Source organism: Pan troglodytes, chromosome 1, assembly GCF_028858775.2.
Source record: "Pan troglodytes isolate AG18354 chromosome 1, NHGRI_mPanTro3-v2.0_pri, whole genome shotgun sequence".
Lineage (NCBI taxonomy): Eukaryota > Metazoa > Chordata > Mammalia > Primates > Hominidae > Pan > Pan troglodytes.
Genome location: NC_072398.2, coordinates 218537762 through 218557612, shown reverse-complemented (window position 1 = coordinate 218557612; position 19851 = coordinate 218537762). Strand labels below are relative to the sequence as shown.

Below are 19851 nucleotides of genomic sequence, written 5' to 3'. Positions count from 1 at the left end.
TTCCTCACTATGTTGGTCAGGCTGGTCTCAAACTCCTGACTTTGGGTGATTCACGCAAGTAGGCCTACCAAAGTGCTGGGATTACAGGTGTGAGCCACTGTGTCAGGCTTTTTTTTTGTTTTTGTTTTTTAGAGGTCTCCTGTCACTCAGGCTACAGTGCAGTGGCACAATCATACCTCACTGCAACCTCAATTTCCTGGGTTCAAGCGATCCTCCCACCTCAGCCTCCTGAGTAGCTAGGACTACAGCTGTGTGAGCCACCACACCTGGATACATTTTTTTAGTAGAGAGAAGGCCTCGCTGTCTTGCCCAGGCTGATCTGGAACTCCTGAGCTTGTGATTCTCCTGCCTTGGCCTCCCAAAATGCAGGGAGTATAGGCGTGGACCACCACGCTTGGCTTGGCCTCCTCCAATTCTTCACTTCTTTAGATGTCTGTTAACTCCTTGTTAGTTGCTGTGGCTGTTCAGTGGGTTAATACACACTAGGTGGACACCAAAGGCCTGGAACATTACTGGGCAAGAACAGTGAGCCAATCCACACGGAAAGCACCTTCTTCTCAGCGTCTTTCACCACTAGCCAGATGCTGAGACCCCGCCCACTCCCTGTGAGTCTCCACATGTTTCCAGAAGCCTTAGTTGGTGGACGTCAGCTTCACTGCACAAGGAGCCACTCTCTTCCCGCTGCCGTGGAAGGGGATGTCCATATTGTGTATTGGCTGGAGACTCTGGGCAGCATCAACCCTTGCTTGTTCTCCTGATGACCAGCAGCCCTTCTTGAATTAAACTCGTTGTAGCCAGTAAAGACAGCCACATTCCCTTTAAGTAAAATACTAAAACTATACAGGCATGTAACACTTTTTAAATATTTCCATCTGACATTTTAAAAGTTACATCTTTTTGGGGAGCTAGGTCAGATTGATGAGAGATTTTCTCATAACACCTTCCCTCTCTCCCTATGAAGGAAGAGACTAGTGCAGCGTGTTCTGGAATCTGACAGCATCAAAGGGTGGATAACGATCAAGTGCCTGTGGGTGATGAGTGACCTTCCCTGTGCTGAGGAAGCCTGCATAATGGGCACCCAAGTGAAGGATCCTGCTGAGTACTCAGGGGCTGGTGTTGCTGTCAGGGATGTTAGCCAAGAGCCTCAGCTTCCTGTAAAATGAGGATGATGATGTCCAACAGCTTATGGGACCTTGGTAGGATCCAATGAGATGGTTCATGTTTAGGGCTTGGCATGGGGTCTGGCATACAGTAAGATCAATACATCTTGTTCTTTTTTCTCTTCTCAGCAGAAGTGCCAGCACTTTTCATCTTTCAATCTCACCTCCTTTTCCTGATAATAGAGAGGCAACAAGAACTCAGGGCATGCAATGGGGCTCAACTTCTACTCTCTGCCACAATTTCATCATGATTCCCCCAAAGAGCAGAGCCCCAGGAGCCAGCAGGGGGCAGGGTGGGCATTTCTGGACTGGATTCATTCATAATAAGATCAAAATTTCCAATCCGTATGTCTCGGGTGCCATCTGCTGATAGATCCGACCAGATGGTATAATTGAGTGTTGCAAGGATTATATTTTATGGTGTTTTTACAAATGTACTATTATGAGCCAGGTGCAGTGGGTCATACCTGTAATTCCAGCACTTTGGGAGGCTGAGTCAGGTGGATTACCTGAGGTTGGGAGTTTGAGACCAGCCTGAGCAACATGAAGAAACCCCTTCTCTACTTAAAATACAAAAAATTAGCCAGGCGTGGTGGCGCACGTCTGTAATTGCAGCTACTTGTTAGGCTGAGGCGGGAGAATTGTTTGTACCTGGGAGGTGGAGGTTGTGGTGAGCTCAGACTGAGCCATTGCACTCCAGCCTGGGCAACAGTAGCAAAACTCCGTCTCAAAAAAAAAAGATAAAATAAAATTTATTATTATGGCCGGGCATGGTGTCTCACACTTCTAATCCCACCACTTTGGGAGGCCAAGGCAGCCTCGGGATTTTGAGACCAGCCTGGCCAACATGGTGAAACCCCGTCTCTACTAAAAATACACAAAATTTGCTGGGAGTGGTGGCATTCGCCTGTAATCCCAGGTATTCAGGAGGCTGAGGCAGGACAATCACTTGAACCCGGGAGGTGAGGGTTGCAATGAGACGAGATCGCACCACTGCACTCCAGCCTGGGCGACAGAGGATGAAAAAAAATTTACTATAATGTGAATACTATTAGAGTATAAATATTTGTGTTGTAACTTATGTATATGAAAGATTAGAAGTTTTAAAGAATGCAACGTGATATTTCAAGAATGGTTAATGGCCAGGTGTGGTGGTTCATGCCTGTTTTCCTGGCACTTTGGGAGGCCGAGGTGGGCAGATCACGAGGTCAGGAGTTCCAGACCAGCCTGGCCAACATGATGAAACCCCGTCTCTACTAAAAATACAAAAAATTAGCCTGGCGTGGTGACAGGTGCCTGTAATCCCAGATAGTCAGGAGGCTGAGGCAAGAGAATCGCTTAAACCTGCGAGGCAAAGGTTGCAGTGAGCCAAGAATGCAGCACTGCACTCCAGCCTGGGTGAAAGAGGAAGACTCCATCTCAAGGAGGGTGAGAAAAAGAATAGTTAACTTGGTTTGAAATGTCAAAACAAATGAGATTTTAAAAACTAATTTTAAAGACACTGAACAATAATCATTTCTGCTTTAAAATATATTTAGAATAATACAATTTTAGCTTTGAAAGGAAATATTACAGTTTTTAAAAATATTGAGTTTATTTTATTTTATTTTATTTGGAGACAAAGTCTCACTCTGTCGTCCAGATTGGAGTGCAGTGGCATGATCACGGCTTACTGCAGCCTTGACCTCCTAGGCTCAGGTGATCTCCCTGCCTCAGTCCCCCTAGTAGCTGGAACAACAGGCATGCACCATCATGCCTGGCTTATTTTTGTATTCTTAGTGAAGACCAGGTTTCACCATGTTGCCCAGACTGGTCTTGAAATTCTGGGCTCAAGCGATCCACCTGCCTCGGCCTCCTAAATTGCTGGGAGTGAGCCCTTATAGGCATGAGCCACCGCACCCAGCCTTGAGTTTATTTATTTATTTATTTTGGAGATGGAGTCTTACTCTTTCACCCAGGCTGGAGTGCAGTGGTACGATCTCAGCTCACTGCAACCTCTGCCTCGAGAGTTCAAGCAGTTCTCCTGTCTCAGCCTCCAGAGTAGCTGGGATTACAGGCATGCACCACCACACCTGATTAATTTTTGTATTATTATTATTATTATTTTTTAGTAGAGACAGGGTTTTGTCATTTTAGCCAGGCCGGTCTCGAACCCCTGACGTCAGGTGATCCACCCTCCTCGGCTTCCCAAAATGCTACGACTATAGACATCAGCCACCACACCCAGCCTATTTTTTTCTTTACAGCAGTTTTAGATTCACAGAAAAACTAAGCAGAAACTGCAGAGTTCTCATCTACCTTCTTCCCCCTTCAATACACAGCACCCCCACAGGATCAGCACCCACACCAGCACAGAGCATTCATCACAACCAATGAGCCACAGGGAAACACCGTTATCACCCAATGTCCATAGTTCGCATGAAGGATCATTGCTGGTTTTGTACATTCTATGGATTTTAACAGAGGGATAATGACATGTATCCACCATTAGAGCATCATGGAGAGTAGTTTTCTTTCCCTAAAAGTCCTCTGTCCTCTTCCCATTCATCCCATTGTACTCCCAACCCCTTGCATCCACTGGGCTTTCTACTGTCTCCTTAGAAAAACGCAAAAGCTTTTTCTGGAATGTCTAATAAAATGAGTCTTTTCAGATTGCCTTCTTTCACTTGTACAATAACGTGCATTTAGGAATTTTTCATGTCTTTTTACAGCTTTATAATAGTTCACTGACTGGATGGATCAGTTTGCTTAACCAGTCACTGACCGAAGGGCAACTTGCTAGCTTCCAAGTTTTGGCGATTATGAATAAGTTGCTGTAAACATCCGGGTGTGGGTTTACTCACTTCATTAAATATCCAGGAGCATGATTATGGAATTGTAGGGGTATGGTATGTTTTACAATAATTTCTTCTTTCTTGTAAATCTCACTTGTGCAATATTGCTGCTAAAGGTCAGGAACTTTGTCTCCATCATCCTCTGTTCCCACTGCTGAGCATGGAACGTGGCACTTGGTAGCAAATGCTGTTGACCACATGATGTATGGAAACGTTTATCATTGGTATAGTCACTAAATTGCTACCTTGGCGACATCAACATTAGCTCACTACCAATAATATAAATAAATTGGATTATGGAAAAAAATGACCCTTGTGATACTGTGGATACTCCAGGTGTATCATGAACGTCCAGCAATTGACCAGGCACAGTGGCTCACATCTGTAATCCCAGCACTTTCAGAGACTGAGGTGGGTGGATCACTTCAGTCAGGAGTTCAAGACGACTCTGGCCAACATGATGAAACCCTGTCTCTATTAAAGATAAAAAATTAACTAGGGGGTTGAGCCAAGATGGCCGAATAGGAACAGCTCCAGTCTACAGCTCCCAGCATGAGCGGTGCAGAAGACGGGTGATTTCTGCATTTCCAACTGAGGTACCAGGTTCTTCTCACTGGGGAGTGTCAGAAAGTGGGTGCAGGACAGTGGGTGCAGTGCACCGAGCATGAGCCAAAGCAGCGTGAGGCATTGCCTCTCCTGGGAAGTGCAAGGAGTCAGGGAATTCCCTTTCCTAGTCAAAGAAAGGGGTGACAGATGGCACCTGTAAAATCCGGTCACTCCCACCCTAATACTGCGCTTTTCCAACAGTCTTAGCAAATGGCACACCAGGAGATTATATCCCGTGCCTGGCTCAAAAGGTCCTATGCCCATGGAGCCTCACTCATTGCTAGCACAGCAGTCTGAGATCAAACTGCAAGGTGGCAGCAAGCCTGAGGGAGGGGCGCCTGTCATTGCCGAGGCTTGAGTAGGTAAACAAAGCAGCCAGGAAGCTGGAACTGGGTGGAGCCCACTGCAGCTCAAGGAGGCCTGCCTGCCTCCGCAGACTCCATTTCTGGGGGCAGGGCATTGCCAAACAAAAGGCAGCAGAATCCTCTGTAGACTTAAATGTCCCTGTCTGACAGCTTTGAAGAGAATAGTGGTTCTCCCAGCACGCAGCTGGAGATCTGAGAATGGACAGACTGCCTCCTCAAGTGGGTCTGTGACCCCTAAGTAGCCTAACTGGGAGGCACCCACCAGCAGGGGCAGACTGACACCTCACATGGCCAGGTACTCCTCTGAGACAAAACTTCCACAGGAACGATCAGGCAGCAACATTTGCTGTTCACCAATATCCACTGTTCTGCAGCCTCTGCTGCTGATACCCAGGCAAACAGGTTCTGGAGTGGACCTCCAGCAAACTCCAACAGACCCGCAGCTGAGGGTCCTGACTTTTAGAAGGAAAACTAACAAACAGAAAGGACATCCACACCAAAACCCAGTCTGTACATCAGCATCATCAAAGACCAAAGGTAGATAAAACCACAAAGATGGGGAAAAAACAGAGCAGAAAAACGGGAAACTCTAAAAATCAGAGTTCCTCTCCTCCTCCAAAGGAACGCAGCTCCTCACCAGCAATGGAACAAAGCTAGAGGGAGAAGGATTTTGATGAGTTGAGAGATGAAGGCTTCAGATGACCAAACTACTCTGAGCTAAAAGAGGAAGTTCGAACCCATGGCAAAGAAGTCAAAAACATTGAAAAAAAAATTAGAAGAATGGCTAACTAAAATAACCAATGCAGAGAAGTCCTTGAAGGACGTGAGGGAGCTGAAAACCATGGCACGAGAACTACGTGACAAATGTACAAGCCTCAGCAGCTGATTCAATCAACTGGAAGAAAGGGTATCAGTGAGGGAAGATCAAATGAATGAAATGAAGCGAGAAGAGAAGTTCAGAGATAAAAAAATAAGAGGAAATGAACAAAGCCTCCAAGAAATATGGGACTATGTGAAAAGACCAAATCTATGTCTGACTGCTGTACCTGAAAGTGATGGGGAGAATGGAACCAAGCTGGAAAACACTCTTCAGGATATTATCCAGCAGAACTTTCCCAATCTAGCAAGGCAGGCCAACATTCAAATTCAGGAAATACACAGAATGCCACAAAGATACTCGTTGAGAAGAGCAACTCCAAGACACATAATTGTCAGATTCACCAAAGTTGAAATGAAGGAAAAAATGTTAAGGGCAACCAGAGAGAAAGGTCGGGTTACCCACAAAGGGAAGCCCATCAGACTAACAGCGGATCTCTCGGCAGAAAATCTACAAGCTAGAAGAGAGTGGGGGCCTATATTCAACATTCTTAAGAAAAGAATTTTCGACCCAGAATTTCATATGCAACCAAACTAAGCTTCATAAGTGAAGGAGAAATAAATTCCTTTACAGACAAGCAAATGCTGAGAGATTTTGTCACCACCAGGCCTGCCCTATAAGAGCTCCTGAAGGAAGCACTAAACACGGAAAGGAACAACTGGTACCAGCCACTTCAAAAACATGCCAAATTGGAAAGACCATCGATACTAGGAAGAAACTGCATCAACTAAAAAGCAAAATAACCAGCTAACATCATAATGACAGGATCAAATTCACACATAACAATATTAACCTTAAATGTAAATGGGCTAAATGCTCCAATTAAAAGACACAGACTGGCAAATTGGATAAAGAGTCAAGACCCATCAGTGTGCTGTATTCAGGAAACCCACCTCACATGCAGAGACACACATAGGCTCAAAATAAAGGGATGGAGGAAGATCTTCCAAGCAAATGGAAAACACAAAAAGGCAGGAGTTGCCATCCTAGTCTCGGATAAAACAGACTTTAAACCAACCAAGATCAAAAGAGACAAAGAAGGCCATTACATCATGGTAAAGGGATCAATTCGACAAGAAGAGCTAACTATCCTAAATATAGATGCACCCAATACAGGAGCACCCAGATTCATAAAGCAAGTCCTTAGAGACCTACAAAGAGACTTAGACGCCCACACAATAATAATGGGAGACTTCAACACCCCACTGTCAACATTAGACACATCAATGAGACAGAAAGTTAACAAGGATATACAGGAATTGAACTCAGCTCTGCGCCAAGCGGACCTAATAGACATCTACAGAACTCACCATCCAAAATCAATGGAATATACATTCTTCTCAGCACCACACTGCACTTATTCCAAAAATTGACCACATAGTTGGAAGTAAAGCACATCTCAGTAAATGTAAGAGAACAGAAATTAAAACAAACTGTCTCTCAGACCACAGTGCAATCAAACTAGAACTCAGGATTAAGAAACTCACTCAGTGTGTGATGTTCCCTTTCCTGTGTCCATGTGTTCTCATTGTTCAATTCCCAGCTATGAGTGAGAACATGCAGTGTTTGTTTTTTTGTGCTTGTGATAGTTTGCTGAGAATGATGGTTTCCAGCTTCATCCATGTCCCTACAAAGGACATGAACTCATCATTTTTTATGGCTGCATAGGATACCATTAGGAGGTATACCTAAGGCTAAATGACAAGGTAATGTGTGCAGCACACCAACATGGCACACGTATACATATGTAACAAACCTGCACGTCGTTCACATGTACCCTAAAACTTAAAGCATAATAATAATAATAAAAGAAACTCACTCAAAACCGCTCAACTACATGGAAATTGAACAACCTGCTCCTGAATGACTACTGGGTACATAACGAAATGAAGACAGAAATAAAGACACTCTTTGAAACCAATGAGAAAAAAGACATGACATACCAGAATCTCTGGGACACATTCAAAGCAGTGTGTAGAGGGAAATTTATAGCACTAAATGCCCACAAGAGAAAGCAGGAAAGATCTAAAATTGACACCCTAACATCACAATTAAAAGAACTAGAGAAGCAAGAGCAAACATATTCAAAAGCTAGCAGAAAGCAAGAAATAGCTAAGATCAGAGCAGACCCGAAGGAAATAGAGACACAAAAACCCCTTCAAAAAATCAATGAATCCAGGAGCTGGTTTTTTGAAAAGATCAACAGAATTGATAGACTGCTAGCAAGACTAATAAAGAAGAAAAGATAGAAGAATCAAATAGACGCAATAAAAAATGATAAAGGGCATATCACTACGGATCCCACAGAAATACAAACTACCATCAGAGAATACTATAAACACCTCTATGCAAATAAACTAGAAAATCTAGAAGAAATGGATAAATTCCTCAACACATACACCCTCCCGAGAATAAACCAGGAAGAAGGTGAATCTCTGAATAGACCAATAACAGGCTCTGAAATTGAGGAAATAATTAATAGCTTACCAACCAAAAAAAGTCCAGGACCAGATGGATTCACAGTCGAATTCTACCAGAGGTACAAGGGGGAGCTGGTACCATTCCTTCTGAAACTATTCCACTTAATAGAAAAAGAGGGAAACCTCCCTAACTCATTTTATGAGGCCAGCATCATCCTGACACCAAAGCCTCACAGAGACACAACAAAAAAACAGAATTTTAGACCAATATCCCTGATGAACATCGATGCAAAAATCCTCAATAAAATACTGGCAAACCGAATCCAGCAGCACATCAAAAAGCTTATCCACCAATATCAAGTCGGCTTCATCCCTGATACGCAAGGCTGGTTCCACTTACGCAAATCAATAAACGTAATCCATCACATAAACAGAACCAATGACAAAAACCACATGATTATTTCAATATGTGCAGAAAAGGCCTTCGATAAAATTCAACACCCTTTCAGGCTAACAACTCTAGATAAACTAGGTATTGATGGAACATATGTAAAAATAATAAGAGCCATTTATGACCAAACCACAGCCAATATCATACAGAATGGGCAAAAGCTAGAAGCATTCCCTTTGAAAACCAGCACAATGCATGGATGCCCTCTCTCACCACTCCTATTCAACATAGTATTGGAAGTTCTGGCCAGGGCAATCAGGCAAGAGAAAGAAATAAAAAGTATTCAAATAGGAAGAGAGGAAGTCAAATTGTCTCTGTTTGCAGATGACATGATTGTATATTTAGAAAACCCCATCGTCTCAGCCCAAAATCTCCTAAAGCTGATAAGCAACTTCAACAAAGTCTCAGGATACAAAATCAATGTGCAAAAATCAAAATCATTCCTATACATCAACAATAGACAAACGGGGAGCCAAGCATGAGTGAACTCCCATTCACAATTGCTAAAAGAAAATAAAATACATAGGAATACAACTTAAAAGGGATGTGAAGGACCTCTTCAAGGAGAACTACAAACCACTGCTTAAGGAAATAAGAGAGGACACTAACACATGGAAAAGCATTCCATGCTCATGGGTCTGAAGACTCAATATCATGAAAATGGCCATACTGCCCAAAGTAATTTATAGATTCAATGCTATCCCCATCAAGCTCTAATGGAGTTTCTTCACAGAATTAGAAAAAACTACTTAAAACTTCATATGGAAGCAAAAAAGAACCTGTATACACAACACAATCCTAAGCAAAAAGAACAAAGCTGGAGGCATCACGCTACCTGACTTCAAACTATACGACAAGGCTACAGTAACCAAAACAACATGGTACAGTTATCAAAACAGATATGTAGACCAATGGAACAGAACAGAGGACTCAGAAATAATGCCACACATCTACAACCATCTGATCCTTGACAAACCTGACAAAAACAGCCAATGGGGAAAGGATTCCCTATTTAATAAACGGTGTTGGGAAAACTGGCTAGCCATATGCAGAAAACTGAAACTGAACCCCTTCCTTTCACCTTATACGAAAATTAACTCAAGATGGATTAAAGATTTAAATGTAAGACCTAAAGCCATAAAAACCCTAGAAGAAAACCTAGGTGATACCATTCAGGACATAGGCATGGGCAAAGACTTCATGGCTAAAACACTAAAACCAATGGCAACAAAAGCCAAAATTGACAAATGGGATCTAATTACAATAAAGAGCTTTTGCACAGCAAAAGAAACTATCATCAGAGTCAACAGGCAACCTATAGAATGGGAAAATTTTTTGCAATCTATCCATCAGACAAATGGCTAATATCCAGAATCTACAAGGAACTTAAGCAAATTTACAAGAAAAAAACAAACAACCCTGTCAAAAAGTGGGTGAAGGATACTAACAGACAACTCTCCAAGAAAACCATTTATCCAGCCAACAAACATATGAAAAAATGTTCATCACCACTGGTCATTTGATTTGCATTTCTCTAATGCAAATCAAAACCACAGTGGGATACCATCTCAGGCCAGTTAGAATGGTGATCATTAAAAAGTCAGGAAACAACAGATGCTGGAAAGGATGTGGAGAAATAGGAATGCTTTGACACTGTTGGTGGGAGTGTAAATTAGTTCAACCATTGTGGAAGACAGTGTGGCAATTCCTCAAGGATCTAGAACCAGAAATACCATTTGATCCAGCAATCCCTTTACTGGATATATATCCAAAGGATTATAAATCCTTCTACTATAAAGACACATGCACAAGTATGTTTATTGCAGCACTATTCACAACAGCAAAGACTTGGAACCAACCCAAATGCCCATCAATGATAGACTGGATAAAGCAAATGTGGCACATATACATCATGGAATACTATGCAGTCATAAAAAATAAGTTCATTTCCTTTGCAGGGACATGGATGAAGCTAGTAACCATCATTCTCAGCAAACTAACACAGGAACAGTAAACCAAAACACCACATAAGTGGGAGTTGAACAATGAGAACTCATGGTCACAGATAGGGGAACATTACACATCAGGGCCTCTCGGGGTGTGGAGGGCTAGGAGAGGGGTAGCATTAGGAGAAATACCTAATGTAGATGACGGGTTGATGGGTGCAGCAAACCACCATGGCATGTGTATACGTATGTAACAAAACTGCACATTCTGCACATGTACCACAGAACTTAAAGTGGAAAGAAGAAAGAAAGAAAGAAAGAAAGAAAGAAAGAAAGAAAGAAAGAAAGAAAGAAAGAAAGAAAGAAAGAAAGAAAGAAAGAGAAAAGAAAAGACAAGACAGTGGAGGGGAGGGGAGAGGAGAGGAGGTGAAGCGAAGGGAAGGGAAGGGAAGGGAGAAGAAAGGAAATACCCATAAAATAGGAAAGCTGGCTGGTCACAGGAGAAGCATGAAAATATCAAGCAGTGATTTCATATAGCAGCAAGAAAAGAGCTTGTAAAATTAGCTGCAAGAATAAGGATAAGCCTTGACCAATAAGATCCGAACAAGCAGGAAGGGGCTATGCTGGCTGACACTGAATTGGTCAGACATGGCACTGGGTTTGACCCTTGCCCTACCCCAGGCCTAATTATACACCTATTATGACAGTAAGTCACACACCAGCGCCAGGACGGTTCTGAGAATGCCCATATTTAGTATAAAAATAGTTAACACCTAGCCAGGTGCAGTGGCTCATGCCTGTAATCCCAACATTTTGGGAACCTGAGGCAGGCGGATCACCTGGTGTCGGGAGTTTGAGACCACGCTGACCAACATGGAGAAATCTCGTCTCTACTAAAAATACAAAATTAGCCGAGTGTGGTGGTGCATGTCTGTAACCCCAGCTACTCCAGAGGCTGAGGCAGGAGTATTGCTTGAACCCGGGAGGCGGAGGTTGCAGTCAGCCAAGATCGCGCCATTGCACTCCAGCCTGGGCAACAAGAGCGAAACTCCATCTCAAAACATAAATAAATAAATAAATAAATAAATAAATAAATAAATAAATAAGTGACACCTCAGTTCTAAGGAAACTTCACCATTTTTTCTTAAAATCCTAATGATTATTTCAACCTCTCCTTAGAAATCCTATAAAATTAGAAACCCAAACTCTCTTGTACCTGACTCGCTCTCCTGAATAAGCCCTCTCTTGAGTGTGTTCCTTTGCTTTGCAATAGACACTTCTTGCCTTTTGCTTCATTCTGCCTACTTCCTAAACTCTTTCTTGCAGCGGTGACAAGAATGTGGACACTGGTTGGTGATTGAGTCCCTGGGCACCTGGAGACGACCTAAGAACTATGGCAATAGTCAGTCTAAAAATCACACAGGATATCCCAATTCACTCTCTGGTTTTCTTGGGGGAAAAATCCAGTAACTTTGGCCCCATATCCCCAAGGGGCATCACTCAGCACAAACTGAGAAGCAGCAGTCCTACCGCTGGGTTGTAAGTATGTGGCTTTATTCCGGGGTTCTCTATTCCATTCCATTGGTCTATGTCTCCACCTTCATACTGGCACCACGCAGTTTTGCTTACTATTGCCTTACTGTATAAATTGAAGTCAGGTAATGTGATGCCTCCATATTTGTTCATTTTGCTTAGGATTGCTTTGGCTCTTCAGCCTCTTTTTCATCTCCATATGAATCTTAGGATTCTTTTTTTAATCTTGTGAAAATGGTGTTTGTATTTTGGTGTATGAAATTTTTAGACTGACGTTTTTAGATTGATGTTTGATGTTTGCAGTTTTTAGATTGCTTTGGGCAGTGTGGTCATTTTCACAATATTGTGTCTGTCAATCCATGAGCATGGGATGTTTTTCTACTTTTTTGTTGTCTATGATTTTTTTCAGCAGTGACTTGTAGTTCATCTGATAGAGATCCTTTACCTAATGGTTAAGTGTATTCCTAGGTTGTTTTTGTTATTGTCACTGTTTTTGTTGTTGTTTTGCAACTATTGTGAAGGGATGGAGTTCTTGAATTGATTCTCAGCTTGCTTGTTGTTGGTATCAAACAGTGGTACTGATTTGTACATATTCATTTTGTACCTGAGATTTAAGTGAATTCACTTATCGCATCTACGAGTCTTGGTGGAATCTTTCCAGTTTTCTAAGCACATATGATCACATCATTGGCAAACACAGGTAGTTTCACTTCCTTCTTTCCAATTTAATTATACTTTATTCCTTTTGCTTACCAGATTGCTCTGACAAAAATTTTCAGTCCTATGTTGATTACAAGTGGATAAAGTGAGCATTTTTGTCTGCTTATAGTTCCTAGCAGGAATACTTTCAACGTTTCTTCATTCAATATGATGTTGCATGTGGATTTGTCATTTTTGGCTTCTATTATTTTGATGTATGTTCTTTCTAGGCATAGTTTGTGTAAGCGTAGTCTATTATTTTACAAGCTCAGATTTGTATTCTGTTTTACCTGAGTGCATTGTGAGATTTGGCATCTATTTTACCTGATATAAGTACAGCTACTCTTGCTGTTTTTGGTTTCCAGTTGCATGGAATATCTTATTCTACCCCTTCACTTTCCATCTACATGTATGCTTATAGGTGAATTGAGTTTCTGGAAAACAGCCTATAGTAGGGTCGTATTTTTTTACTCATTCAAAGACCCTATGCCTTTCACTTGCAGAAGTGAGATAAATTATATTCATTGTTTTTATTGATAAAGGCTTAGTGCTCCCATTTCATTTCTTGTTTTTTGGTTGTTTAGAGGCTTCTCTCTTCCATCCTTTTCTTATTGTCTTTCTTTGTGTTTAAGTAATTTTCTCTTCTGGAATCCTTGGAATGTGACTCTTCTGGCCAGAAACCTCTGTGGCTGGGGGCACCTTTGCCAGAGTTTTGATGGGGTTCACTGGGTTCGTTCTGCCCATGCAGCCTGGTAGACTATGCTTGGCTCATGTTTCAGGCCTGGAGCACATGCCTATTAAGGGCGGGTCAGGGCTGGAGTGGTGAGGGGTGTGTGAGGGAGCAGGGGGTCTGGCCACTTTGGACGGTCACCGGCTGCTGCTGCTGCAGCAGTGGGATGGGCAGCTCCAGGTGCCAGCATGGGTGCCAGATTTCTGCAAGGCTGCAAATGAATCAGGCGCAGCACAAACAGCTTCCATGGTTGTCACTGGAATACACAGTGACACCAACACTGAAAGCTTGGAAATGCCAGGAACTGCAGAACCCCCAAAAGGGAGTCACAGCCCTGGCTCAGGAAGCTCCCACATCTGGGCTCCTGGAAGAGTAGTCGCTCTTCTCTTTTTCTCTTCACCTACAATTTGGTGAGCAAGGGGCATGTTTCAGCTTTATTTGTGTTATTGCTCTTTTACCCCAACATTAGGCGGGTCCCAAGTTCTTGTTCGGTGACCAGGAAGAATGAATTATGCAGACAAGTGGAGGGTGAGTGAGATAAAGAGGAGCTTTACTGAGCAATAGAACAGCTCAGAGACCTACAGTGGGTAACTTCTTTCTGCAGCCAGGGCGTCCTGATGAGTGTTTAGCTCTGAGCAGAGAGGAGGCCCTGGGCTGGGTGACCCCTCCCTCCTGGCAGGTTATTCCATCATCACCACAGCTCTCAGTAGAGAGAAGGCCCTGGAGTGGGTTGCTGCTCTCTGCAGGAAAGTCATCTCATCATCTCTACAGCTCTCAGCAGAGAAAAGGACCCGGAGTGGGTTGCTTGTCTCTACAGGAAAATCATCCCAACAGTGGGTAGTTCCTCTCTGCCACTGGTCTTCCTAATGTTCTCCCTGAGTCTGGGTTTTTTTTGACATCAGACAGGAGAAAGTATGCACTCATTGGGTCATAGGTGGCCATGAGCAGGCACAGAAAAGGCAACACATGTTCCCACTCTGGTCCATAGGACTGGTGGCCCAGCCCACGGGCTTCAGGCCCTCCTTGATCAGAAGGTGGAGCTTCACCAGTGACCCTCACCTTCCTGTCCAGGATTCTGTCTGCCTCCCACCACCAACCATGGAGTCCAGGTCACTTGTACCAAGGAGCATCCAAAGACCAGTGCTGATCAGTCCGCAACACCCCTCAGCCTCCCTCCTACACTCATCAAGGCCCAAAGTCCAGAGGGTTCAAGACAGCAGTGGGATGGTGCATCAGCACTGACCCGAGTGTGCACAGACCCACCTGGGCTGTGACAGCATCTGGGCTTGACCACAACCACACTCCAAAATTAGAGCAGGTGCCATGAGAGATGAGGCAGTGAGAGCAGACACCCCCAAGCTGCAGGAGAAGGGGGGATCTCCTGGACCCTCGAGAGTACTGGGGGACCTCATTTGGTAACTGTGACCTGGACAGCTTCAGTTGCGTCTTTGGAGCTACTGCCCTGCCAACTCAGGAGGACCAGGACTCCCTCTTGTCCCAGGCTCCCATCAGCTCTGAAGTGTACGCAGCCTTGGCTGTGCCCTTTCTCTGTGTTTCCCTGCAGAAGTGACAGGTGAGAAGCAGGTACACAGCAGCTCTGGCCAACCCCGCACAAACAAACCCAATGCTCCTGGGTGTGGTTTAACCAGCCCCAACTGCACTATCATCCAGGAGCTTGCAGGCTAACAGCAGGCAGTGAGCAGTGAAGTAGAGGCTGTGGTGGAGACTCCAGACCTGGGACAAGGTTCCATTTTGCCATGAGAGGGTGTGGGTGGCACAGCTGGCTGCCTCAGGGAAATGGAGCACAGGCCTGCCTCATGACCCAGTCAACGGGGGTGCCTCCAGGAGTGGTTCATGGTTCCCAGGCCCAGCAATCGGGCTGGTCACCCCTATGGGGGGCGGATCTCGGAAACACAGCATGGGGTGGTTCCGCATAGAACCTCCCTTCAAGACCTGGGAGCTTGACACTGTTAGCAGGATGGGCACAGTGGCCAGATAGCTGGCCAGGTCCTTGAAGCAGGTGCCATTTCTGCTTCTCACCCTGGCCCCCTGATGGATGGCCCCAGCTATGCCTTCTGGGCCTGGCATCCGCACATCTTGTGCGAGCGTGGCACCACCCCATTCCTATCTTCTCCTTGGGGCCCCTCTCTGCCCATCCCTTCGTGCCTGACCAAGCTGCTCCCCTTGGGCAAAAAAGTAAGAAAAAAACTGATGACTGAAGAGAAGTAAAGAATGGGTGGAGATCATCTGTATGCCTGTTTTCCCAGCGCTTTGGGAGGCCAAGGTCAGTGGATCACTCGAAGCCAGGATCTTGAGACCAGGCTGATCAACATGGAAAAACCCCATCTCTATTAAAAATACAAAAATCAGCCAGTCTTGGTGGAACGTGCCTGCAGTCCCAGCTATTTGAGTGGTTGAGGCACAAGAATCACTTGAGCCCTGAAGGAAAGGATTGCAATGAGCCCAGATTGCACCACTGCACTCCAGCCTAAATGACGAACTGAGATTTTGTCTCCAAAACAAAACAAAGAACAAGAATGGGTGGGAAATACTTAAAATGATCAAATTTTATTTGGTTGCTTTGATGTTCTACAGCTGAAACTCAATCACAGACAAAGTAGTATTTCATTATTTTTCCATCAGTAACTCAATAACTAGATATTTCTGGTGGATAAATTGCTACAACAGGTTAAAAGTTTTCATTCAGGGGCTCTTTATTTCTGATATTCCTTGGTAACCATCCTTGCAGGGATAACATTCTCATCACTGTAGAACTTTAGCTTCTCTTTCCGACTCTGTAGGACACGGGTCCCTGAAGTTCTCATTCATGTCACCTCAACATTTTCCTCCAGCCTTGCCCCCTGCTGTTATGTTTTTTTCCCTCACACTGAGCACTTCCCTGTGCCTCCTTTAAGTTGCGTGTGGCCTGGACACAGTCACTCACGCCAGTAATCCCAGCACTTTAGGAAGCTGAGGCAGGAGGATCCCATAAGCCCAGCGGAGGCAGGAGGATCCCAGAGCAACACAGAGAAACCCTGTCTCAAATTGTCTTTAATAAAAATTTTGGAATTATTTAAAAATGAAATAAATAAGAAAAGAGAAAAATAGTTTGCACCTACATAGTAGATTTTAGTGTCCAAGTGCCTGGAAGAGAACTTTGGATTTCTCTACCCCACTGGGCACGCCTTCCCTAGCAGCAAAGATGGAGCTCCAGTTCCTCAGACGGTGATGAGCCACAGGAAGGGCAGGGGGTGGGGCCAATGAAGATCCTCTTGGGCTGCCTGACTTCCCTCAGTGTACACATCAGCTCAGCCCGAAGTGGGGTGAAGATCTCCCAAATGACACGAACCAAGGAATTCAAACTCTCCTCAGGGGCAGGATATGTCTCCAGGCTTAACTTGCTCAGCCCACGGGTGTGGCGCAACAGGTCCTTCAGGGCGTCAATAGACATGCAATTTCTGCCAAAGTAGAAGGTGGTGAGCTGGGAGCAGTGGCTCAGGCCAGGCAGGACGGCACTGAGTTGGGAGTAGTGGATCTGACAGCCCTCCAACACGAGGGTCTCGAGAGAGGCAGCAATTTTCTCTAGCAGAGCTCCTAGGGGTTCAAGACTGATGCGGAACAGCAGCACGTAGCTGAGATTCAGATGCTTTAGGTAACCGAGGCTTGGGAACTGGGAGAGACACTTCACATCCTCTTCCAATAGGTTGCCATAAGTTAATTCCAAGTTCTCCAAGGGGTTCTGGAGGCACCTGTGGAGATCAAGAAGTTAGTTCTGGGCAATGGTACCAGTTAGATGAAGGTAGTGGGGAATAACCTCAAGGAAAATACCTGCTTCAAGCAAACACAAGTTTGTTGCCACCATCTGATGATGGTCCTCATGCAAGTTGCTGCATGATGAGGACCCTGATCGTTCAGGGGCTGTCCCATTTTAGCCTCAGCCCTTTCACCATTGCTTGTGTGATTGGTTCAAGGCCATAAAATCTCTAAAGCCTTTTTTTTTCATCTTTTAGCAGAAAACTTCATCTCTGGGCCACAGGTACCCAGTGGGAGATGTGCACAAAGAACTCAACTGAGCAAGGTCTAGGGACATCAGCTAGGGCTACATGTCGGCAGGGGCTCCCTGACATGCCTGCATCTGCAAACCAGCTGTCACTTTTTACCACTCTCATGCCTACTCCCTCACCTCCGTCCCCGAAGCACGCATTTCCCATGTCAATTACCTTTCCTGGAGTTCAAAACAACCTTTTACAGACAGGGAATTAGAGACAGGATCATTCGTGATCACTAAGCTGGTGAGGACAGACCTTCTATTGTGAAATGGACAGGTTTGATGCGCTTTCCCTCCTTTCATACCCTCCTCTATTATCTCTTTGACATCATATCAACTTGAAACACACTTTGTAACAGGAAATTCACACGTGCACCCCCAATAGAGCTGAAACCCCCACTAACTAGCTTGTACATGATGTCCCTCTCTAGCTTCTACCCCAGGTGACCCCTCTGCCCTTATTGCAGTGATCCTGTGATAGCCACTCCAGGACATGGAACACTGAATGGGACAATGTGTTGACATTCTGGTGTCCCCTTCACTGTGACGTTGCCACTGGCTGGCACACAGTACATGCCTTCTAGTGTTTGCTGTAACAGAACAAGTCTGTGCTGTGGTCTGCATACAAAGTGCACAATCCTTTCTCACCTGATCAACTGTTCCAGGTGCCCACTGAAGAAGGCGATCAATTTTATTTTAAGCAACTGGAGGTGTTCCAGCCTGAGGAACACAGAGCTGAATTTGGCGACTAACCGTCCTTCGAGTTCATTATCTGACGTGTAATGGTGGCACCTGGAGAAAACGAGTTTGCCAAGAGTCTTCATCTCCTTCAGGTAACAACGAAGCTTTCTTATCAGATGTGGCCAGCACGTGTTGTGAATTTCCAGCTCCTCAATACTATTCAGGTATATTATTTTCCTTTTTTTATTATCATACTTTAAGTTTTAGGGTACATGTGCACATTATTTTCAATGACTTTCTGAGATATTTAATTGGCGTTAGATGATTGACCAGCTTACTACAGCACAGATGTACTAAACCTCTCCTTTGGTAAACCCACTGGAAGAGGTGTCTCAGGCATTCATCCTGGGGTATTTCCTTGAGGCAGATGTCTATGAACACCTTTAAGGGCTGGTGCTCTCCCGTCCTTGGACAGTCCTCTGCTGTCTGCCTCTTACTCATGGCCTCTGGGAAGCAGGACAGGGCCCAGGCTCCAGGCCATCTGGCCCAGAAATTCTCATCAACATCCAGCAAATCCAGCACTTGAAGTTTCCACCTCCTGTGGGTAAAGTAAAGGAGAGGCTCAGAATTTAGAAGGACCCATCCCTGACCTTTGCTTTCATTCTCATCCCATAAATCAGCTGCTCCTGTCCTCAGTGCTCCCTGTTCTCTCTGTCTTTTCTTGGTCCCTTTTCCCTTTGGATTCTGACTGGTCCCCACTTTTCTATTCCCTTTACCTTCCACTGAGTAAAGGTCGGTTTCTGTTCCCACAGTGGACCCTGTATGGTGAGCAGTCCTTTCTCTGAGGATCTGGACAATGGCCAAAGCCTCCCTGAGCTTCCTCGCCAACACCATCAGAAGACTCTGGGCCACACTTGGGTTACTTCTCTGCCTGACCCTGCTGTTCTTTCCCTGGACACCTAAGCCCTATCTACCAGCCCTCCTGGGTCACCTCACCTGGGGCGATCCTTCTGTATAAGCAGCCTATGAAGCCCTTCCAGCAATGCTTTCAACGGCTCCAGATGAAGCATCTTCATCAGCGATCCCAGAGGGAGGCAGGTGAAAGGTCAGGCCTGCACCATCACCGTCAGAGTCTGGAAGTGTCTCCTGCTGAAGGCCTCCATGAAGAGTGGGAGATAGAGCACCCTGGGCAGCTCCTCCATGGCAGAGATGGACAAGGCCTGGTCTCTCAGCAGGCTCTGCCCTGCCAGCTGCAGGAGTCTCGGTGGGGCCTGGATCCTCATACTGATGGATCTGCAAGAAAAATCTCTAGAAGACAAATCCAGGGAAAATGTATCACTCTCAGGGCAAACACAATCACCTCATCTTCTCCTAGGACCAATATCATTGCTCTGGTAGAGGTAGAAAAATTACTACTTTACCCCAATTCCACTGTGCTTGGTGGCCTCAAATCTATACTTCTGCTTCTGCTGGTACCAGGAAGAGTATCTTCCAAACACCA

General features: G+C 44.8%; 1 pseudogene; it reads right to left on the bottom strand.

Annotated features, from left to right (window-relative positions):
- Positions 1-16571: 16571 nt before the first annotated feature.
- LOC469820 (PRAME family member 1-like) lies at positions 16572-19633 on the bottom strand (annotated as a pseudogene).
- Positions 19634-19851: the final 218 nt, after the last annotated feature.